The 25573-nt window shown below is 42.6% G+C and overlaps 1 pseudogene; it reads right to left on the bottom strand.

Annotated features, from left to right (window-relative positions):
* Positions 1-17673: 17673 nt before the first annotated feature.
* On the bottom strand, positions 17674-19210 carry LOC123160980 (peroxidase 70-like; annotated as a pseudogene).
* Between the last annotated feature and the right edge of the window lie 6363 nt (positions 19211-25573).

The raw sequence follows: 25573 nt of genomic DNA, 5'->3' as shown, positions 1-25573 counted from the left end.
GGATTTCAATTTTTTGTTCACGTATTCAAAAGATGTTCGTGCTTCCAAATTTGTTCAGGATTTTTCAAAGTTGTTCTACGTTTCAAAATTTGTTCTCAAGATTCAAAAAATGTGCGTGCTTTAAAAAAATGTTCATGCTTCGAAATTTGTTCTCCGTTTCTAAATTTGTTCTCAAGATTCAAAAAATGTTCGTGCTTTAAAAAAATTGTTCACAAATTCCGAAACATTCTTGTTTTCAGAAAATGTTCTCAAAATTCAAAAAATGTTCTCATTACACAAAAAAGTTCAAAACTTTCGAAATTCAGAAAATGTACCAGATTTTAATTTTTTGTTCATGTATTCAAAACAAATTCATGCTTCCAAATTTGTTCGGGATTTTTCAAAGTTGTTCTCCGTTTCAAAATTTGTTCTCAAAATTCAAAAAATGTGTGTGCTTTAAAAAATACATTAGCTACAGTGCTTTAAAAAATAATTTGAATTTTTAAATGTGTTCGGTTTTAAAAAAATGCATTAGCTAGAGTGCTCATACAATATCGTTTTACTTATCTACAACATGTCAATAGGAGCAGATAGTTCTTAAAACTATCTCAACAAAGTTTGTGTGGTCTGTTGGCAAATGTTGCGTGCGCTTCCAATTGAGGTCCTGTGTTTGTTTCCGTGCAGGCGCTTGCATGTTTTAATTTTTTTTTCGATTTTGCGATACAGTGCACTACTGGGCCGGCCCATTTCAGACTCTCTCTGTGCGTTCGCTCGACACTTTGCCGCAGAACGCGACGCATAGGAGCTCCCGTATAGCCCAGCAAATAAAACAGATAGAAAAACATTATATGGGTAAAAGAACGAGATGAGCTAGGCCCAGCTTCGTTAGCCTACGCTAGGCAGGCGGGGACCTCCTATATTCCGCGTATTGCGGCGAACAGACGAGGCTTCGCACAGGAGGCCGCTGACCTGGGCCGGCCCATTTGCATGACACACATTTAAAAATCAACAAAAATACCTGCATCTGGTGGGATTCGAACCCCGATCACCAGCTTACTCGCACGCGTAGCTGGCCAACGCGACCAGACGCCTGTAGTTGAAGATTAACAACGCGGCACTTATAGAAACGAACAACAGGGGCAAAACATAAAGGAATAGCTCGCAAAAAATTCCCCAAAAACGTGTTTTAGTGGGACCGAACACATGACCTCCCGTGAGAGAACGACGTTATTAGCTGAGCAACGTTTTTTTTAAAAATAAAATGAGATTTTCTGCTCACAAACGTAAACTGTTTTTCCCGAAGCGAAGTTTTTAACAACAAATGACATTTTTTTAAAAACAATCATTTTTTGGGAAAGCTGAAAAATAAAATAAAGGAGCAATATTGAAAACGAGATTTTTATAAAATCTACTAATACCTATTTGAACAAAATGCAAATGCTTTTCGAAACAGAAACAAATTTGAAAAATGCAAACATTGTTCTCAAAACAAGAACATTTTATGAAATTCCTGATTTTTTTTGAAATACGAAAATTTTATGAAAATAAGAATATTTTTGAATTTGTAAACAAATTTCGCAAAGGACAACATTTTTTAAGAATTTATGAACTTTTTTCAAATTGTGAAAAGATTAAAATGCGAACATTTTTTGAAAAATAATGAATATTTTCTGAAACATGAACATTTTTTAACTTATGAACAAATTAACATATTTTTGAAATATCTGAACATTTTCTGAAACTTTAAACAAATTTTGAAAAGAAGAACATTATTTTAAATTCTTGGACATTTTTTAAACTCTCCAAATTTGCTAACACACTTGAAAAAAATGGAACATTTTCAAAAACACAAACATTTTTTTCAAAATCATGAACAATTTTTTTGAACTGGGAACATTTTTTAAAATTCCAGAACAAGAGTTGAAAATACGAACATTTTTCGAATTCATGAATAATTTTTGTAACTAGAACATGTTTTGAAAAAACTAAAAAGGAAAACATGAACATTTTTTGGAATTTATGAACACTTTTTGAAAACCGAAACATATTTTGAAATCCCAATTTTTTTCGAAAAGTTGTGAAAATTTTGAATAAAAATTTTGAGCTGGAAAACATGAACATTTTTGGAATTTGAGAACATTTTTTTAAGGCACGAACGATTTTTGAAGCTTGAGAACAAATTTGTAAGCGCGAACTATTTTTTAAAGCACGAACATTTTTTGAATCTGGAGGACAAATTTTGAAACGGAGAACAATTTAAAAAAATCCCGAACAAATTTGGGAGCACGAACAATTTTGTAAAGCATGAACATTTTTTGAATCTTGAGAACAAATTTTGAAACAGAGTACAATTTTGAAAAATTGTGAACAAATTTGAAAGAGTGAACCTTTTTTGAATATGTGAACAGAAAATTGAAATCTGGTAGATTTTCTAAATTTTGAAAGTTTTCAAATTTTTTGTGTTACGAGAACAATTTTTGAATTTTGAGAAAAGTTTTTGAAAAAACTCATTTTTTCTTAAAACATGAACAAAATTCAAATTTTTGATGTTTTTTGAGAAAAGGAGAAGAAAAGAAAAGGAACAAATTTTAGAACAAGAATATTTTCTGAATTGTTGAACAAATATGGAAGACAGAAACATATTTCTTAAACCGAACATTTTTAGTTCGTGAACAAAAAATTAAAAGGACATACACTTTTTGAAATTTGGAACATTTTTTGAAAATAAGAGAACAATTTTTGCAATTCTAAACTTTTTCGAAATTTCTGAACAAAAATTTAAAAGCTGGAACATTTTCTGAAAAATCAAACAAAATTTTCAATTTTCATTTTTTTCTAAATTTCTGAAACATTCGTTAAAAATAGAAAGAGTTCGAAGAGAAAAAAGCAAGAAGAAAGAAAAAAAATAGAAAACAGACAGAAATAAAGAAACAGAAAAAAAGATAGAGAAAAGACGAAAAAGGAAAGATTAATCAAAAGTAAAAACAAAAAAAGAAATATAAAAAGAAAAACCGGTTCAGGAACCTTCTAGAAGGTTCCCAAAACCGGAAAAATCGGCTGGGAACATCCATAGAAGGTTCCCAAAACCAGTATGGTTGGAACGCTAACCGGCCGGCCTACCCCGCGATTGCTGAGTCGATACCTGTGCGGTAGCCCGACTGTTTGCCACAAAGAGCGGCAAATAGGGTTTTCCAGGCAGGCGCACATGACCACGCATGAATCTATTGCTTCGCTTAGTCTTCCTTTGTTCGCACCGCTCAACCGTCGCTCGGCTCGGTCGTCGTCGTCATATAGAAACCTTATATGCGCTGCCACCCAGTCAAACGGGCTGGGACGTAGGCACGGTTAGCCCACTTAGGGCCGTCTAATTTTGGGTTGTTTTTTGGTCTACTTCAGCCGTTTCGGGTGGCTAATATATAAAAGAAAATCTTTGACTTAAAAAATATAAATAATCTTGAAAAAAACTAGAAGGTAAATGGCACTCGTGTCCAGGCACAGCCCTAGGAGGGCTACGTGTCAGCACAGCCTAATTATAACCGTGTCAGGCCAAGCTCATCATAGGCCGTACACCGGCAACAACCATGGCGGCGGCAGCAACAACCAACTGTCTCTTGTCTTCACACACAAGAGCGTCGTTAGAGGAGGGCACAACCGCATCAGTGCCCGGGAAAGGAAGCTCCATCACTCTTCCTCCCCCGGCGCACAAACACCTCTATCGCGGCCCAAGTCGAAGGCTTTGATGACGTCGCGGATCTGCTAGCGGCTATGGCGGATATGGAGCGGCATGTCCTTCTCGATCTTGGGGCTTGGGCAGGAAGAGAAGGTGAGGGGTGGGAAGAGGGTAAGGGGCCGCGGAGGTGGGTAAGAGGGTGGAGTCCGGCGGCGAGGTCGTCGGTGGTAGCCGAGATCGACGGTGGTGGCACGATGCCGAGGAGAAGAGGGCGGCGGCTAATAGAGAATGAGTCGCGAGAGGGAGAGGGCAAGGATAGGGTTACAGCTCATAGACCCTTTTCTTTTCTTTCTTTTTCATTTGGTTGAACTCTCTCTCTCTCTCTCTCTCTCTCTCTCTCTCTCCCTTTTCTCGCTGAAATGAAATGTTATTTTGGGTAGCCCGGGGCACGGGAGTTGCGCTAGTACTACGCCCAATAGTTATAGCTCAGCCTAGGACAAAAGTGCTACTACTAAGTGGGGCCCACCAACTAGCCTCGTCTATCCATAGTAGTAGCGCTGGGTGTCCCACCTGCGCTAAAGCTATCCACTTAGTAGTTTTGCAGGTTTTACACCCCACGCTATTACTCCTGCCTGTCCTGGGGGCCAGGGGCAGAGCCAAAAAAATTAGCCATTGGGTTCATTGACTTGAGCTGTTTTGAGAATTTGATACAGATTAATTACATGTAAAGTGTAATTTCATATAACCTTACGACAAGAGTATAGCAAATTTTTTTAAGAGTAGAAACTAAAGAATGATGTACATACATGTTAAATGAAATCATTAAACCTCTTTCTTACACATTATAAATAGAGTGGTACCAAAATAACTTCATAACTTTAGGTCTTAGGTGTAGTTTGTTATCTTCCTGAAAAAAATGAAACAAATGACAAGTTAATTTGACAAGTTTAAAATAAGTACCATCAAGAAAAAGAAGCATGTTAAGTCACTCACATTTTAGGGTGCCCCGTTTCGATTTTTTTGCCATTTGAAAAGATCAAACAATTAATACTAATGGTAGAAAATATAGTTTTCTCCACATAGAAAATTAAAGAATCACTCACGGACCACTTACCCATTTTGTTACGCAACTTTTTCTTCATAGCATTCATAACTAAAAATCACTGCTTCCATGATATTGTGGCAGCTGGCAATAGCTTTAGAATGTGTTAGACCAAAGAAAAAGTAACATGCTTATTGATTAAACCGTTCTAGATTAAATTTTCATGAAACATCACCAATGGACCTTTGTGGACAATCAAAATTAGGAAGTGGCATGTAAGTTCCCTTGATTAAATATCTTAGCCTAATATTACCATCCACTAAAATTCTCCTTTAATTAGCTGGAATGTTTTTTGACCAACTACAGTAAGGAAAATTCCCTACTATGATCTTTTTCATTATGAGGTTAGGGGTTAAAAACATAGTACATGGTAGCCATGATTATGCCAGTTACATCCAATTAATCTAGTTATATCACAACAATATGAATTCTTACATACTGTCTAGCCATGACAACATTCCCTCTTCGATACTAGGCTTAGCCTTGATCATAGTGTCTTGAAAATATCTTTTGGAGCTAGTCTTGCAGTTTGTGATGGAGCATTGGATGTCTTCAAATATTTTATCATTTGTCTGATTCCATATGGCCTAGCTTCCAGTGATTAAGACATTCATGAAGAAATCCCAATTATATCTTTGTTTTGCCTCCATGATCATCATGTGAGTGCCTAGATCAGTGTTCCATTAAGTACCAATACTCCACCAGAAACCTTGACTAAAGGAGTAGCTGAATAGCAGATGAATTATGTCTTCCATATTATCCTGCATAATATATAATATGTGCTATCCAGTGTGAAGTTTTTTCTAGTGAGTAGATCACAGGTGTTTATTTTGTCGTTGAGCATCAGCCAGCAGAAGAATTTATGTCTTGGAAGACAGCATGTTTCCCATATCCATTACATTGTCAAGGGGGCTTGTTGATTTCCCATAAGGATTTCATAGATTTTATTTGCAGAATATTTGGAGTTTCTCCACATAAAAACCCATTCCAGGTTATCTTTGATTTCTTCAAGTTGTTCAGATAGGCCGATTAATTGACCATATGCAATCATAAATAGAGGGAGTTGGAACATGCTACTATGGCCAATCACATATTTCGCCTGCTGGATTGTGATGTTGGTTTTTGTTGCATATGAATGTAGTTCAACCCACTTTCTTTTAAGAATACTATATTTCCATACATCTTCCCATAGTAGAACAAAGTTTCCTTTATTTACTTGGCAAGTTGTCATACCTCTGTATAAATCCGTTAAACTTACACAGTCCTTCCACCAAAATGATCCTTTATTATTGCATGCATGAGGTATTGTGTTGTAAGAATAATAGGCTTGCCACACCATATTGACCCATGGGATGTTCTCATTGTAGAATTTGTGAAGGTGCTTGATCATTACAGCAATATTCTGGATTCTGAGATTTAGGACACTAAGTCCACCTTGTTTTTTTAGTTTGCAAATCATCTTCCAACTAGCAAGACATTTCCTTTTTTGTTTATATCATTTCCATACCAAAGGAATTTTTTGGCAGCTTTGTTGACATGATCCAAGATGATGTAGTGAACCTTGAATGTGCACATAGAAAAAATGGGCATAGATGTAACCACTGAATTAACATATGTCAATCTGTCAGCATAATTCATGAAATTTGCAACTCTAGATAGTCTTTTATCAATTTTAGCTATGGTTGGCATAAGATCTTGAACAGAGGGTTTGGTGGTTCCTAGGGGTAATGCCAACTATGTAAAAGGAAGACTTTCAATTCTACATCCAATTTTTTCAGCTAAGTCAACGTCAATAGCATTATCAATGTTGATGGGGACAAAGGAAGATTTGTTGTAGTTTACAAACAACCCTGTAGACATGCTGAAAGTATATAATAAAGATTTGGGGTGCATCAGTTGCTCCTTATTAGCAGGCATACTAAGGAGTGTATCATCGGCATACTAAATGATTGGATATTGTTGGCCATAACTATCATCCACTCGAAGTGAAAATTCACCATTTATCCATGCCATATTTACAATTGTTTGTAGTAGATCAGCATCAACGACATATAGAAGGGGTGATATAGGATCTCCTTGTCTTACACCTCTTTTGCATATAATTCTTTTCCCAGGAACACCATTTAACAGAATAGAGGTGGAGGCTAAATTAAGTATTCTTGTTACACAATTAATCCATCTGGGCCGAAAACCTTTGGCCTTAAGCATCTTAATGGTAGCATTATATTCAATTTTATCAAAAGTCTTCTCAAAATCAAGCTTAAGAATGATAATCGCCTTTTTTGATTTGTGGCATATGCTGAGGTATTCAAAAGTATATCCAAGGCAGTCTTGAATATTTCTCCCTTTAGTGAATCCGTATTGGTTTTGGTGAATAATCTTAGTGATCTCCTTTTGTAGTCTGTTGGTCATGAGTTTAGTAAAAAAATCGGAGGCAATGTAACCAAGGAAATTGGCTTGTAGTCATTCATATTCTCATGAGATTTTTTCTTTGGTATGAGTGTAATGTATGCAGTATTGATGCTCTGAATGTCAGAATTGCCCTCAAAGAAATCCCATATCATTTTACAGAAATCTTGTTTTATAATTGGCCAACACTTTTTGAGAAAATTTCCATTAAAACCATTAGGGTCCAAGTGCTCCGTCATTTGGAAAATCCTTGACCACTTCCTCAATTTCATCCATGTTGAATGGCTCATCCAAGTGTTCAAGATTTCGTGGCTGAATCATCTCAGATAAGTTGAACAACATAGTGGATTTAATAGAAGTCCCCAGTCTCTCTTTCTATGATTGGCATATAACATTAGCCTTTTGGCAATGAGAGCAGTGAGTTGTATCATCATTTGTGGTGATAGAGGAAATATAGTTCTTTCTGCAGTTCATGGTAGCCATGGCATGAAAGAATTTGGAGTTTTCATCACAAAAAACAATGTCCCTTCTTTTATACCTGCTTTTCCAATATATCCTTTTAGCCTCAAGAAGTTTCAATACGTGTCTTTTAAGTATCTTCCTAAAATTATGTTCCATTACAGATAGATACCTTTGTTCCACTAGGCCAATCATGAGAGTCATCACATATCAACATTTTTCAATAGTGGAATTTAATCTGGATAATTTCCCGCTCCACTGTTTGAGGGCTTTTCTCGAGCATTTGAATATGGCAGCAACATCACTTAAAGAGTTGGATAATGTGCCATTAATGTTCCATGCATTGCAGACAATATCATAGAAACCCTCAAATTCCATCTAATAATTTTCAAATCTAAAAATAGCTGCTCTGGGTATGTCACTGCAAATTAATATGACTGGGAGTATGATTAGAAGTCACTTTAGCTAGATGGCTAGCAATAGTACTTGGGAAAGAGATAGTCCATTCATCATTTGTGAATATCCGATCCAACTTTTCAAGCCAGGGATTACACTGTATATTACTCCATGTAAAATTTCTGCCTTTGGATGCTATTTCCACAAGATTGATTAGCTGAATCATTAGGCAAGACATCTAAATAATTCCTCCAGCTTTAAAGACCTTTGCAACAAACATATTTCATGCACTTTGCCTATGTCTAATGGGTGGCCTTGAATTGCCCGCGTGATTATCAGGATCTCAAGATCAACTTCCCTTTGAGAAACTCCATACGATAAGCCAGATCAATCAAAGTACGAGGGATAAGCAATTAGGGAACTAAGGCATGTGCAACACAAAGGAGATGTGAGGAGATCTCAATACCTTGAATTTGAATTATAATAGCTGGCTTGCCGCCGCCGGCCTGCCATTTTGGAGTCTCGGGTGTTAACCAATTGATGGCGAATAGGAGAGACCAGTTAGCAGAGTCAAGGAAGCGAACAAGGGTGAAAGATCATGCGGCTGCCGTGTACGCATACAATAAATAGGAATAAGGGCACAAAGAGCAGAACAGATTGCCTGGAGGTTGTGAACCTACGGAACACTTGCCATGATTCTCGCTCAATTGTGGCACCTATTTTTGTAGAAGTTGGAGAGCTTAGTAGTAGTTTCAATTTCTTTGTTACTCAACATGTAATGAGATCGGCTAACGGTCCAACGCATATTTATGCAAAGCATGCTAGCATGATTGTTGTCACCGAAAGTTGGATCAGCAAGACCCTAGCTTTCTGATCAGTAGCCTGTTGGTGGACTGTTCGGCGAATGCTTTTAGTTGAATAAAGCTCTCATAATTCCGTTGCAAAAAAGCAATGAACAGGAAGCCACGAACAGGCTTGTCACAGTGGCAATTCACATGTGGGCTTTTGGGCTTTGCATTGAGCGTTGGAATTTAAGTTGATAGGGTTAGCCCTTATTATTATTGGGTTCAAAGCATATACGTATCTGTATACTATACACGGCCAAAAAAATTCATTGGTTTCATCTGAACCCAACGCCAATACACTTGCTCTGCCACTACTGGGCCCAATGGGGTCCACTTAATATTAGCACATGCCTATTGTACCTGCACTATTACTACGGTTTACATGTATCTTGGGTCAAATAAAGGGCGCCACTACTAAATGGTTACATGTATGGTTTTTCCTACTAGTGAGGAGCACATACTCCTGGGTTTTAAAGTGTGTTTCCGTAATTCAAAATGTCATAAAATTCTGATAAAATGTTTTGCGCGGACATCTCAACATTTTACGTGCTCAGGAAGTCGTTTCGTGGAAAACTAACAACTTTTGTGTCACATGTGAAAAAGACAAAATTCGATGTTAAAAGGGCTTTTCACGAGAAAATCAGTGTTTGACCTTTCCGTTGGCTTCTTGGGGACTCCTTTCGCGATGGACCAGCTGCTCTCTTGTTGTGTTCCACTTTGTTTGCGAAAGGCTTTATGTATAACCCCGTTCTACACATGGTGATCTAGGTGAAATTCTCAATACTTTGGCCCAGACCACAACAAGGTCACGCAATAAGTTACTATATATATCCTGAAAAAACAAGGGGTTAATTATCCTTTTGACCTCAGTGGTGTTCATGTGCTCAGTTTTGCCCTCGATACGAATTGTGCTCAGTTTTGCTCCTAGTCCATGTGCAGCTACTATAACGAGGCCAAACGGCCAGATTTTAGTCCATTTCGTCCGCCGGCGTTAGTGGTTGTGGGTCCGGAGGTTACACGTGGGACCACATGGGCGTGGGTCCGGAGCTGACATGTGGGCGCGTGCAACAAAATCCCCAAATCATTCGTAGGGTTCTTGCCAGCCAAATCGACGCCCGCTCTGCCCATCATACGGCCGGCCGTACTGCGCTGCCGCTGCCACCTGCGCCGCAGCCAACACGTGCCCCACCACCAGCTGCATGGCCTGCTCTGCCGCTACCGTCCTGCGCTGACGCTCCACCGCTACCTGCTCCACCCGCCACCTTCCTGCGACGCCGCAGGTGGGGCGCCCACCACTTGCTCGACCCGCGGCGCGGCCTCCTTACATGCGCCCGACCGGAGCGCTCAAAGGTGGGGGGCTGGTGGAGCTATTTGAACAAGGAGGAAGAACCCCAGGGCAAAATGGTGAGCGGCGGCGACCCCGAAGTATTTGGCGAGGCAGGCATCGGGCCGGAGATCCGCCGCGTCCACGATTGGGTTCCCGAGGGGTAAGTCACGCCTCATGTTTAGATTGAGCTTAGTTGTGCATTTGAACAGTCGATTCGAGTAGGTTTTCCCGATTAGTGTGTTGATTGCGTCTCTGTTTTTCGTTGGTTAGGATGGAGTTGTCATTTGCTTTCTTTGTGCACACTAGAAGGGACCGGTACATGTTCAATGCAAAGAATAAGAAGAAATTCCAAGGAGGTTTCGATTATCGGTTGCCAATGGCTAGTAATTGGAGTTTCAGACAATTTGGGGAGGTAATTTGTAGCCAATATCCTTGGGGTTTGCTTGATGAAGTGGTATACAAATACTATGATGGAGAAAAGAAATGGGTGACAGTTAGTAATGATGAAGAGCTGGCTACCATGTTTGCTAGGCATAAAGAGAAAGAGAATTTTCATGTGAGGCTGCAAATTGATGTGCTTGAGCAGGCATTTGGACCTAGGATGGTGGGTGCAACATCTCGGGGAGAACCAAGTCATCGTAATGGCATCTCTAGCCAGAACAGTTCAGTTAGTGCACGGCGACATGGTGGCTCGACAAGTGTTGGCACCGGCAGTAGGGTCCCCCTTGAAGTGGAGCCTGATGAATACAATTCTGAGGTTGATGAAGAGAATCTATATTCTGATGTTTTTCAGAATTAACGACGGGCACCTCGGGCTGAAAACCAAGATGAGGCTCACAATGAAGTCCATGTGGATGATGACGCGGTGGGTGAGGATGAAGACCTAGCAGCTATTGAATGGGACCCTTTGAACCCTCATATGAAAGAAGGTACCATTTTTGCATCCATGATTGAGTGTAGAAATGCACTTGTGACATACTGCATCAAGATAGAACGTACTTTCAAAGTTGACAAGAGCGGTCAAGTACGTTGCAGAGTGCACTGTCCGACTGAGGGTTGTCCATGGAGGATGCTCACATCTAAAATGCGAAATAGCATGAATGTTCAGATCAAAGTGAACCCTTTTAAGCACACATGCCAGGAATCAACCCTTAGGAAGGATACAATTAGTAGAGCCAAGTCAAGATGGGTGGCAAAAGAAGTAAAGAAGTGGGTGAAAGAAAACCAGCAAGTGGGTCCAAAGGAATTGCAGAAGAACATCAAAGACAAGTTCAATATAGATTTACCATACATGAGGTTGTTCAATGGTAAACAACATGCTATGTATTCTATTTATGTAACTGGCAGGAAAGTTTTCAATTGTTGTATTCATTCAAAGGTGAAGTGGAGAGGACCAGAACAGGTAGTATTGTAGATATTGACCACCACACCGTGGAGTACACATTCAGGGGAGTGACAAAGACCAAGGAATGCTTTAGGAGGGTTTTTGTCTGCTTTGAGGCTTGTCGTCGGGGTTTCTTGGCAAGCTACAGGCCTTATTTGGCTATTGATGCCACTTTTCTCACAGGGAGGTTTAAAGGATAGTTAGTAGCAGTTTGTGCAGTTGATGCACACAGTTTTGTATTTCTAGTTGCGTACGGTGTGCTGGAGACAGAGTCTGAGGAGAGCTGGACTTGGTTTTTGCATAATCTGCGCTGGGCTATTGCACATCCCAATGGGTTGGTCATTCATACAGATGCTTGCAAAGGTTTAGAAGTTGTCGTGGACAATGTGTTCCCTGGAGTAGAGCATAGGGAATGCATGCGTCATCTTGCTGCAAATTTCATGAAGAAATTCAAAGGAAAGGTGTATACCGACAATTTTTTATGGCCAGCATCTTTGACTTGCAGTGTGAAGAAGCACAACTACCACTTGAGGCAGTTATACATGAATCCCAAAGTGAAAGAATACTTGGTGACACACCACTCCAAGTTATGGGCCAGAAGCCAATTCAGTGAACTGAGCAAAGTTGACTATGTGCATAATAATCTAGCAGAGTCTTTCAACTCAATGATTCGGAAACTAAAGGCTCATTATGTGGTGGATTTGCTTGACAGGATAAGGACAGAATACATGCAGAAATTTCATTATCGTGGAGGAATAGCCGAGGCAAAATTCATGGGCCACATTATCATCCCTGCCGTGATGAATGAACTGAAGCAGAAAACAACAGGCTTGGAAATGAACATGACTCTTTGCTTGGGTACCATAGCAGAGATATCATATTTGGATAAAGAGAAGAGGGAATGGAGATATCCAGTGGATTTAGAAGCTTTAACTTGCAGTTGTAGGCAATGGCAGATAACTGGGTTGCCATGCATTCATGCCTTATTTTTCATCACTTCTCTCCCAGGTCCAGCAGGGAACATACAGCAGTATGTACATGATTACTACTCTGTTGCAAGGTTCAAAGCCACATATGCGTATGCATTGCCTGCTATGGAGGGAAAACAACAATGGGACATGGTGGACCCTGGATTCAAGCTTTGCACTCCAGTTCTGAAGAGAGCAGCAGGTAGACAAAGGAAGAGTTGAATCAGACCTCGCAGCAAAGGAGATGGACTTAGAGCTAGGAAGCATAAGTGCACAAGGTGTGGTGGGTCTGGTCATTTCAGTAAGTATTGTGATAACACAGTAGATCTAGCATTCGGAGAGAGTCTCGATGAAGGCTTCGATGAAAATGTTGGTCAGCAGCCGGTTGCATCAACAGATGATGAAAATGATGGTCAACAACCGGTTGCATCAGATGCGGATTTTGACGAGGTTCCAAACGATGATGGTCAACAGCCGCATGATTTTGACAATGATCCAAAATATCCTCCAAATGATGATTCAAGTGAGGCTCCAAATGGTGATCCAAGTGAGGCTCCAAATGGTGATCATGGTGATCCAAGTGAGGCTCCAAATGGTGATCCAAGTGAGGTTCCAAATGGTGACCAACCTTTTGTTGTTGTGAGTTCTACTGGGTATGTAAATCTTGCAAATACTACTATACATTTATCACTTGACATAATCTCATTACCCTTTATGTTTTGCACAACTCTGTGGTAGGTTTGAAGAAGACACGCATGGTACCGACAACCAAGAGGAGAAGATAAGAAGCAATGAGCACAAGGTGCACGAGGAGCAAAATGATGGCAAGAAGCTCAAGGAACAGACAGAAGCCCCAACGCTATTTATGAATAATTATGAAACATTATGAATAATGTTGTATTTCTGTTGAATGATGTTGGAACTATGTTTGAATGATGTTGGACCTATGTTAGAACTTCAAATTTGACATGCTATATGGATGTTGGAATTCTTTCAAAACTTTGGTAAACTCACATTCATGAAAAATGTGCTAAAAACAGCTCCAAAGGTAGGGTAAACGGCCTCATTTCTAAGCAAGATTTTTTTGACCTTGTCTATTTGAGCCAAATAACTTTCCTACACATATATTCTATATACAAAGGCTATGTGCGCTGGTTTTTCCTTTTTTTGATTTTTTTGAATTTTTTTTGCTCATTTGAATTCTGGTCAAACCTAACTTTGACCAAGATTTAAACAAGTCTAAAACATTAAAATGAAAAACTAAGCCTGGATCCTTCTTAATCACTCCAAAATGAAGCTGTGGTGAGGTTTTTGAAATTTTCATGAAAAATGTGCTAAAAAGAGGGGTCCAAAGGTAGGATAAACGGCCTCATTTCTAAGCAAGGTTTTTTTACCTTGTCTAAATCAGCCAAATAACTTTCCTAGACATATATTCAATATATACAGACTATGTGCGCTGGTTTTTCCATTTTTTGATTTTTTTAAAAATTTGTTTTGCTCATTTGCATTCTGGTCAAACTTAACTTTGACCAAGATTTAAACAAGTCTAAAACATCAAAATGAAAAACTAAGCCTCGATCCTTCTTAGTCACTCCAAAATGAAGCTGTGATGAGTTTTTTGAAATTTTCATGTTCATTTCCTCAAAACACTTCTCTTCACTTCATACAAGAGAGTTTGAGATACTTGAGATGTCACATAAGACACATGAACTTTTCGTTTAAATGTATGTAAACCTTGTTTATCAACTTAAATTGTTAGTATATGACATAAGAAGACTATGCGCGCAGGTTTTTCATTTTTCTGATTTTTATTTAATTTATTATGCTCATTTGAAATCTGGTCAAACCTATCTTTGACTTCTCCAAACCCCTCCCTAACCCCGCTAACCCTAGCGTTGAACAAGGACCGTCCATCTAACCCTAGCGGCGATCAAGGACCGTCGATCTAACCCTTCTAGAAGGAATCTGCGGGGAGGAGGGGGGCGATCCGCGAGATGCAATCTGATTGGCTGGGAGATTGTTTTTTCTCAGGAAGTACCGGGTGCGCTGGATGGACCGTTGGGCCGTCTTGCTATCTGGGCCTGAGACCACAATTAATAGCCTGTCTCAGCCTTTTCCAGGCATGCATGCATGGGAAGGGCGGCGACGTGGGTTTGCATGCGCATGAGGCGGACGTGCATGCATGCGAGCGAGGCGAGCGATGCGAGCTAGGCGAGCTAGGTGGCCATGCACGTATTGATTTAGAGTTAGGCCATTGTTTCAGATTACAGCGATGGTTCAGATTACGGCAGCGAGTCAGATGCACGCGCCCGGTCAAAGAGCTTCCCTATGCAGTGATTCAAATGCACGCACGCGCCCCATGCATCGTTTCCGTGCAAAAGTTTAAGGGTCCAAAACGTAACGGATACACACACGCGTCCGGATTCACACACGCACCGTTCTCATCCCTTATCTCTTCCTCTCCCACCCACATGCCTATAAATGGGGTGCCTCTATTCCTCTCCCACTCACCACCCAAAAGCCAGATCCATTCTCTCCAACTTCAAACACCCAAGCGACCAAGCCCTCTCCAAGTGACCAAGTGAAGATGCAGTACAACGGGCCGACCTTCCGTTGTCCTCCTATCGTGTCGGAGCTGCACTACCCATCAGGCGTGCTCGTGGAGAGGGAGCTCCGTGTGTGGGCGACTTCAAGGTGGAGCGGGTCCGTCGAGCTCACCCGTGCCTTCCTCGGAGCCGGCTATGCCCACCTCCCACGGGGCTTGCCTAGGATGTTTACCCTCAACGAGGTTCGTGACCGCGGCGGCATCCTCCTACTGCTCACGGTCACCTTCACCAACCCGTTTTACGCGCGCGAGCTCCTCGGCCAAGTCTTTTGGTGCGGCTGCGAGTTCATCTTCTTCACGGTGTACAACATCTTCACCAACTACGAGAGCGTCTTCCCCACTCCAAGCCGGATGCACTCCCTTCCCTGCGACGAGGAGGAGGAGGTGTGAAGTTGAAGACGGTGTTGAAGGGGAGCGCGACCAAGGTGTAAGAAGGAGGTCAACATGAAGATGTTCAAGAAGGGGTGCGAGCCCGGAGTCAAGCTCGTCATGTTTTAGTTTTATCATTTTTATTTTGTTGCTTTTCTATGTCGTGCGTGCTGTGTCATGTCGTGTCGTGCCCGTGAAATTATCTATGGGTACCCATCTATGTAAGGGTACGGTGTGTTGCATCTTATCTATCCAAGTTATTATGTGTGTTAAAAAATGTCCGTGCCCAAACATATCATTTCTTTTCTAAACCAAGTCATGAACTAACATGCAAATTTATTCCTTTTAAATCCTAAATCAAGTGCCACTCTAACCAAAATCATGTGGCAGTGCAAACATACGTTTGCAAACCTCCAAAATTTCAGTGCAAAACAAAGGAAAACCACTCTCACACGCGTGTCCAAACATTCTGTACAAACAAACGGTCTCACTATGTATACCTTCCTTTCCTACCCATGTCAAAGTCTTTCCATTTGCCCTAGCGGTTACCAGCGCAGCCCTAAACGCCACAAACCCACGCGGTCCTGGGTTCGAGTCCCCAGCCGCATCAATTTTTTGTGCATTTTTCACCCTTCATTTTTTAGACAAATTATTTTTTTCTCAATGTAATGCTCTTAAAAAATGTTCATTGATTTTGGCACCAGGTGTAAACCTTTACCAGAGCTGAGGCACATATTCCATGACATTTTGGTCTTTGATTTAAATCACAGTGTATTTGAATTGGAGTAATTAAATTGCTATTAAATATTTAACAACTCCAAAAAAAATTCTAAACTTAAATGTTTGGCTCTGGAATAATTCAATTAGCTTCCACAAAAAGTTTCAGCATTATAATTTACTGCCTAAATTAAATCAGAACAGAAAACAGAAAAACACTCAAGAGAATCCCCCAAATGGGCCTAATTGGATTCAGTTGGCCCATTAGTCTAGCCGTCACTTGGCTCTACGCTCTGAACTTGACCCATAGAGGAACCTTTTTTTTGACAGAAAGGCAGAGCAGAGAGCTGCATTTAATTGATCAAAAGTGTCTGAATTCCTCATTTCTTCTCTTTTTTTCAACATATTTAAATGTTGGTCACTTCTTCTTCTTTTTTCAACATTTAAACAACTTTGACCAGCATTTAAACTAGGCGAATTTCTCATACAATTTCAAGCTTATAAATTCTTCCATAATTCATACCTTTCCATACAATTTCAACATTACACTCAATGCGATTACCATACCTACAAATGCTCAAAAGTAATTGCAAATGGGTATTGGTATTTGTGCTTGATCTTCAAGCTTCCTAACCTTCTTCTTCAACATCCTAAGTGTGCTTCGCCCTCCATCTCTTCTTCCGGAGCTCGTGCTGCGGCCACTGCCGTTTGTGGCAGCATGCGCAACCATTATTCATGCTCTTCTTGCAGTTCATTCATCAGAGTCTTGGCCAGAGCATCGACGAAAGAAAAAAGCATTTCACCTGCATGAACCCCAAAAAGATCAACCCATTGCTCAAAGATCCCGGCCACGAAAATGGTGCAATTGCCCCGATTCTTACCCATTCTTGCTGCACACATAGAACGGATGATTCTGATTCCTCGGTGTGTGAGAAACCCTCCGATCAACACCTGCCCGGCATCGCGGACAGACGAGGACAGGCATGTCCACACGCGCCCGGCTCTGCATCCGCGAGGTGGCGCGGGAGATTTAGGAAGACATGGAGCTCGGAGCCGAAGGGGATCTCAACGCCGCCGCACCCTCCACAGCTAGCTTCCCACCGCCGCTCTCTCTCTCGCTGTGGTCACCGCCGTGCTCGCTGTCGCCGTGGTCACCGCCGCTGTCTGTCGCCCGCTTATATAGCACACCCGCAACGGCTCTCTGCTCAACGGCTCTCTCCTGGGTCCCACAAGCCACGCGTGCAACGGTCTGATCGTCTAGGGAGTCTCTGCCGCCTGGTCCCACCTGTAAGGGCCGAGTCAAAAGGTTGACCTGACGGAGACGGTAGAGTTCACGGAACGAGTTGGTGCGCATGGACTAGGGGCAAAACCGAGCACGATTCGCATCTGAGGGCAAAACTGAGCACATGGACACCACTAAGGACAAAAGGATAATTAACCCAAAAACAAGTTACTCCATTTGCTACAGAAATACACTTCATATAACCAGTATTTTTCTCTCTCTCAGTTTTGTCGCAAATACACATTCGAGAGTTGCTTGATTGCCATCATAATACTGCACGGACCAGCAATTTACATGACGATGAAGCACAGACAAAGGTAACAATCATCTAAACCTGAACCAAACGGCTCTTATTCTGCCATGCATGCATGCTGCTGGTTGGTTCCTTCGTACCCAACCAGACTTGAGACATCTCCATCATCACGCAGCATGATCAATTGACCATTTCGACGATTGATCAGCTGTTGACCACCCTGCAGTTGCGCCTGATCTGGCCGCTGGCCCCGGTGAGGGGGGCGATGTTCCCCATCTTGATCATGGCGGCCACGAAGTCGGCCGCGAAGAGCGCCGGGCTGGACGCGTACTGGCGCACCAGCGCGTCCTGGGAGGCGCCGTTGAAGAGCTCCTGATCCGAGTGCAGCAGGCCACGCTGCGCGACCAGGTTGCGGTAGTAGGCGTTGTCGAAGACGAGCTGCGTCTGCACGTCGAACGGCGCCAGGTTGGCGTCACCAGTGGGGGCCGCGGCGGGGCAGGTCTGCCGGCGCGGCGCCGCGAATGCCGGGTCGATGTTGGTGCCGTTGTAGATGTGGTCACGGAAGAACTGGCACTGCGAGAAGCCGATGGTGTGGGCGCCGGAGAGCGCTGTGAGGTCCCTCGGGGTCAGCTGCTTCTTGTCGAACGCGCGGATGAGCTGGTCCAGGTTCAGCGTCGGCCCCGGGAGGCATTCGCCTCCGCCAGGCTCGCCGTCGTCGAGTCCCGCCGGCCCAGCGGCACCGCCCAGCTCGGCCCGCCTAGCTGCAGGAACGACCGGTCCAAGTGTTGTCAGCATTAATTAAATATTCACACACTAGCATTTTGACACAGTGGATGCACGTGCAGTGTCCATTATTGTATGTACCAGAAACGTGCCGTCGCGTGCGGCGAGGGCGACGATGTCGGCGCAGGAGACGACGCCGGGGCAGACAAGCTCCACGTTCGCCTTGATCCGGTCGATCACTTCGTAGCCGCGCACGGAGTTCACGTTCGGGAAGGCCGTCTTCTCGCCGACGAAGCTGCCCACGTCATCCAGAAGAATGGATCCGTCACAGCCCTGTACACGTAACAGAATTCATCCATTAATCCTGACATTCTTCCAAGAAATGAAAGGAAATCAATTGTGACCTGATTGAGCTTTGCTGAGAGAGAAAGCCCGAAACAGAAATATGTTTGCTTAAGGGTATAATTCACTTACTTGAACAAAGCAGTCATGGAAGTGGAGCCTGAGGAGGGAGGCACCCATTCGGCGCTCGGCGAGGAGCGTGGCGATCATGGTGGCACGCACGGTGAGCTCCAGCAGGGGACAGCTCGTGACGTAGAAGGACGGCGAGAGCTGCCCATACGCGGCGGAGGACAGGAGGGAGAGGGCGAGCAAGAAATGCCATGTCCTGGAAGCCATGGCCGATATGCTAAGCTCACAAATTGATCTAGCTAAACTCAGTGTAGGATAGCTCAGTAGCTTGCTTAGCTGCCTATTTATAGTGGTCTGTATTGCATGAAATGCATGTAGGATGGTCAAAGTTAGGCCGCGAGGTCCTTCTCTGGTTGACAAAGCGCGACACAACTCTACGTAGATGCCAGAAACTGATCTATCATCATATAATGCCCACATGCCATGTCACTAGCAAGTGGCATTTCGTGTATATACGAATAATTATATAAGCAAGCTTTCGTGTGTGGTTATGGATCTTTCTGGGTAAAGATCACATTCAGCCAGCTAATTCCAATAATGTCTTCACATGTTCCATGCTCTTCATGAACTACTTTGTAATGTTATCTTAATTAATCTGATAAGATCAAAATTATTTTAATGTCTAGATATGTATATTGTACATATTTATTTGGTGATGGGACATTGGAACGGAGAAGTATGTAACCCGTGATTTGTATACCTGTCAAGTCACGATAGCAGCAACTGCGGGCACACAAAGTAGGGTCCGTATATGGCTGGTCACTATGCAAATTTGGAAATTTGAGGGTACCGTCCGACCCTCTTTAGTTCAACGAAATGAACTAAATTTTCAGAATTCACTTTATTTTTTAAACTTTAGCTCATTTGGTTGAACTAAGCAAGGTCAGAGGGTACCCCAAACTTTCAAAATTTGCATCTCTATTGGTCACCGTAAGAGTACCATACATTATGGTACTATCTTGATAGTGCATTAGTACCATCGGTTGGTATTTTAGTGAACAACATAAACCTAGAAAAAGGCACCATACGGAGGCACAATATTGGCACTAAGATGAGTACACAATATCACATGATAAAAGTTGAAAAGGACCCTACCGGGACATGGAGATTCTGCTCCCGGGTGCACATGCACTCGGATGAACAGTAAATTATTAAAAAATAGTAAAAAAAAGTCAAGAACATCCCTTTTTTAGATAAATATTGACAACTGTTTGGCATGCGTGCAAACTTTCATGATGAAATGACATTCATGGAGGTCTGGTCCAAAAAATTATGCTCCTGAAGACTATTTTGGAAAGCATTTTGGAGCACTGGTGTTTCCCCACACATCCACAAATGTCATTATCACAAAACTTTGCTAATGATGGCATAACCGAAACCACAACCTAAAGCTCAAACTTATGAACACCTATCTCTAAGGAACCTCCATCAATGTGGAATAGGTTGGTTGCTTCTTCGTGAACCTTTCATGATTATTATCCTCTGTGGACCTTGAAACCAATATATCAGTAATTTGAAACCTCCATCAATGTGAAGTAGGATAATGCCAACTATCCGAATCAAGGAAAAGATCTTATCAAGCCTCCCCATGTTTGCAATCTCATAACCCTACCTCTTACTTATGCAAGTTTCATTCCATTAATTTAATCTTTCTAGACTTGCATTTATAGGGCTTCTTAGGCAACCACTAGGAAAGATGATCATAGACCCACAATTCATCGGATCCCAAAAAATGCACCGCAAAAGATTACATTGAATCAATCTCCGAAGAGAACATTGTAGTAAAGATCAGAGAGAGAGAGAGAGAGAGAGAGAGAGAGAGAGAGAGAGAGAGAGAGAGAGTCATCTAGCTACTGCTATGGACCCATAGGTCATGTGGAGAACTACTCACACATCATCGGAGGTGCGGCAAGGTTGATGTTGAAGCCCTCCGTGATCGATTCCCCCTCCGGCAGAGTACAGGCGGAGGCCTTCAGATGGGATCGCGAAAGAATAGAGGCTTGTGGCGGCGAAATTATTGTTTCACATCTCATTGTGGCGGGGGTTTGCATTATTTGGGAATTTATAGTGCTGGAATTAGGTCTGACAGAGTCGTGAGGGGCCCACAAGACATCAGGGCGCACCTAAACCCCTGGGGGCGGCCTATTGTCTTGTCGTCTCCTCGTCTGGCTTCTTCTCCTCCCCCAAGGATTCTAGGGTCTTCCTGGTTCAGAAAAAATCTTTCGTCATGTTTGGACTCAGTTTGGTAGGAATTTTCTGTAAAACCAAAAACATGCAGAAAATAGCAAATGGCACCAGGGACTGGATTAATAGGTTAGTTCCCAAAAAGATATAAAATTGCATATAGAGCATACAAGATTGAAAATATAATAGAACAAAACAATCAAAAATTATAGATACGTCGGAGACGTATTAGGCCCCTTCACCTTCCATGTCATTTGATCTTGTTCTCTCTCACCGAGTGAGAACCTAAGTTGTAGCCTTGGCCGGAAGAGGCGGCGGCGGCGTACCTATTGCTTCCCCCATAGGGCCATCACACTGGAGTCTGGTCTTCCATCATATGTTGGTGGTTTGTGTATTCCAGCAGTTTCGGCATCATCTAGATGAGAGTGTGGCCTGAGAACCGGTGTGGATGTTTTAGGGGCGCGGCTCCAGAGAGCGTGTCAGGTATGGTCACGTGGATGCCAGAGTCGGTGGTTCGCGTGGAGTATGGCCTCAAGGTCGGCAAGTGTGTGTTATTGTTGAGGCTTGTAAGCCTAAACGATGGTTCCTAGGGATGTAAATGGCAAATAAGCGGCGCCCACAAGTCCCATTTAGTTCGTTTTAGCTAGCTCGATAGTTCATTTTCCCCAGAAGAAAAACTTTATTGAATTGGTAGGGCATCTCCAACGCCAACCAGCAAATTTCCTCCCGCATTCGTCCGCGGACAGGGGGGCACCAGTCCGCGGACATGGATGCGGGAGGCCACCATCCAACGCTGCCTGCATACATCTGGCCTCCCAATTTTTTTAAGTCTCCATGTTCAAATAGCCGCATACATAGGGTTGAGACGTTTGAATAACCGGATACATAGAGTACAAATGTTCAAATAGCCACATGCAGCAGCAGTTCAAATTTTAAAAAGTCCAAATATTACATTACATCATTGTTGACTCTTCTAACCGCCCACTGATGCCCAATCAGATCTTCCTTCAGTTGCTCGTGAGTTGGTCGATGCCGAATTTGTCGGTACATTTGAATAAACTCTTCAAATATGGCCGGATTCTGATCTGAAAGTTTGATAGGATCACCCATGTTCTCAAATTCTAGAGTTGCAACAGCATCCTCATCCTCATCCTCGACAATCATGTTGTTCGTGATCACACAACATGTCATCACCTCCCACAAGGTCTCCGGATCCCATTGTTCAGCAGGTCCACGAAAACTGCAAAACGGGCATGCAGAACTCGAAATGCCCTCTCGACAACCTTTCTAGGTGATTCTTATCTTTGCGCAAAGTGGGACTCTTTTTGGCCAACTGGTTTAGAGATGGTATTGACCAAGGTAGCCCATAGAAGATAGATGTATATTGTCTGCCTTGCAAACAACAATGATCGCTGCAGCACATTGATGTCATTGTGAGACCCGTTCATGCCAAACAAAAGCGTGTTAAATCCAAAGATCATGTGATGCAATTTCTTCAATAATGATGGTGGGCTTCTTAACATGACCCTGATATTGCCTTTACAAAGCCTTCGGGCAGTTCTTTCATTTCCAATGCATGCAGTCAAGGGATCCAAGCAAATATGGCCATCCTCTTGCTTTTGAGATTGCCAAGAGCCTCTTAGTGTCTACCACAATTGGTTCTCTCGAGTACTGAGGTCCAAACACCTTGACCACGACAGTTGTGAACCTCTCCATGGCATCTTCGCATGTGCTCTTAGACATCCGTAGGTACTTGTCCCACGAATCAGCGATCGTGCCATATGCAAGCATCCGAAGTGCGGTCATGCACTTCTGGTAACCAGAGAACCCAATCGTCCCACGACATCCTTCATTAAGATGAAGTAGTCACCATAAGACCGGACGCATGGTACAAACGATCAAAGACGGTCTTGCGCATCCGAAAACACCGACGAAAATGGCCAGCGAAGAGTGCATCGGGGGCAAAGTAGTCGACCATCAGTGTCAAATGGTCGTGCGCCCTGTTGCTTTGAGCACTCAATGACCCTTGATCAACTTCTTGAAATTGAGAACATGCTACTTTATAAGCTTCGCGCCTTCAAGGACTGTCTCCATCATCACCTTCTCATCCATGTAGTCCTCCTCATCAGACGAGCCGTCAGACGACTCAACATAGTGCTCATATATGCACTCCAAATCAGAATTCATTGCTTGAAAGAAGAAGGAACAACTTTTTTAGCTCTGGCAATTCATCGAACAGTTGCCCGGCATGGTGAGTATAGCAGTAGCAGATGGTACCTGGCGGGGCAGTCAGAGGAGATAGGTTGAACAACGACGGAGGAGAAGCGGGGTAGAGCCCGACTGGAACATTGAAGGCGACGGAGACGTAGAGTTCTGACAAGAGTGTTGTGTGGCGGCCGGGATGGTGGAGCGGCGGCGAAGGCAAGAAAGAAAGAAGGAAGGAGAGAAAATGCGGAGGATGAGGCACGGGGTTCGGGAAGGGTTTTGGGTGGGCCATGGCTGTCGAAGTCCTACGTGTCCGTTGTCTGGACTCCTGCAAAGCTCCCCATGTTTGTCTCGGATTTGCCGGAAAAAATACGTCCGGACCACTCGACGGACTGATACAGATCCGCGTTGAATGACTTCCACAGTCCGGACGTATGCGGATGGTTTAAGGGTCTGTCCTAAAGATGCCCTTAAACCATAGGTGAGCTTAAACGGGCATCCTAGTCTTTAACCTAATAAATGAAGTGTTGTATTATTTTTTTGGCATGGTAAAATGAAGTGTTGTATGACACCATACTAATCTGAGTTACTCCCGTAGTCTAATCTCCTGTCCAAGTACACTTGCGCGCTAGAAATTCGCAGTCGTCCGAGATGCTAGAAAGTTGCATCGCACGCCTAACTCCCAACCGTATTGTATTGTTGCTCCCTTTCTCCATCACCCGTACGTCAACAATTAGGATCGTGGCTCTCGTCGCTAGCAGCATGTACGCGCCGCACCGACCGGCCGATCAGAAGAAATTAAAGGGCATGCAGATGCAGGCTCGTCTCTTCTGTGCTAGTGGCACACACGTAGCTCTCGTTCCCAGCCGGAGACCGGCCGTGTCCGGTGGCACGCTCCTTCCCTGTGTCCTGTTACGATCGGTCGAGTTGAACGAATGTGAACTGCATTCTTTGTAGGACCAAACTGACCGATCGCTGCTTGGCTCCTGTGCTGCTGAACTTAAATATTGTTATTATCTGATGTGTGCGTGTCCACATATGCAACAAACTTCCAATTTTATACGGTTGTCACTCGTGATGTGGCCTGCACGGAGCACTGTTACATACGTATTGTGTTTTTGTATGTTCTTGTGGTTGGATGGAACGGCAGAACTTATCCCTGATCTGTCCTATTTGATGCGTGGGATTTAATTAGTTTAACTGTTTGTATATGAGAGGTTCTGCCTTATCTTCTTCGGTTCTTGTACTCACTGCCAGAATTGGATATTGTCCCAGTGTGCCAAGAAGCCAGCTAGGTAAAATAGCATAAAACATGATAGCCCCTGACTCTCCATTTTTGAGAATGGAGATTATCATGTCGCGAATTTGTGGGTTTCGCACCATGTTGCCTCCAAGTAGCTCCCTGCGATTATTCATAACTTTTTTCCATCCTTTGGTTATGAGGTCTTCATCTCTTTGAGAAATCATGTATGCACAACGGAGAACCATTGACAGACCTAGCTGTAAGCTCATAATATCAATGTGACCTTTCGTATGCATCCGATGAGGCACACAATCCTTCGGGATTTTTTGTTGAAGAGCATAATAATAACATAGTTAGCAATGTAGTTTAGCTTTAGAAGAATGTATGCAAAAGATGCACTGGTATCATAATAAAAAAAATCTTACCATGCTATTTCCATGGATTCTATCGTAGTTCAACACGTGGACTAGTGGCACGTATTGACCATAATGTGGAGGAGTTCATAATTGTTCTTGAAAGTCTCAACATCAATAATAAATGAGACAAGATGATCTTCCTCCTCGTAAGTTAATTCAGAGCCATCAATGTAGTAGGTTTTGTCTACAATCTTCCGCATATTTTTTGAAGAATGGAAATAAGTTGTCAATGAAAATAAGCCATCAAAGATTTTAAAAATAAACAATACAAATTACTTCACAAATTTATTTGACAAACTCACAAAGAGGTAGAACTGGAAGCGTGTCCACATCCACCCAAATGTCAATATTATTGTCAATTTCATCTCGGGGCGGAATATCGAAGGTTATTTTCATATCCTCCTTAAATTCACAGGCCTTGCAAAGTCCTCTCCAAGTTGAGCAACCAAAATGTGAGCTATTTGATGCATTAAATTGTTTAACCAGAAAAGTGAAACCATGCTTCATCCTAAGGTGAGATCTCTTCATCTCTATTCTCTCCCTATCTTCGAAACCGAGCTTTTCCA

This window comes from Triticum aestivum, chromosome 7B (genome assembly GCF_018294505.1).
Source record: "Triticum aestivum cultivar Chinese Spring chromosome 7B, IWGSC CS RefSeq v2.1, whole genome shotgun sequence".
In the NCBI taxonomy this organism is placed as follows: Eukaryota; Viridiplantae; Streptophyta; class Magnoliopsida; order Poales; family Poaceae; genus Triticum; species Triticum aestivum.
Note: the sequence above shows the minus strand (reverse complement) of the source record. Positions and strands in the feature narration are given on the sequence as shown.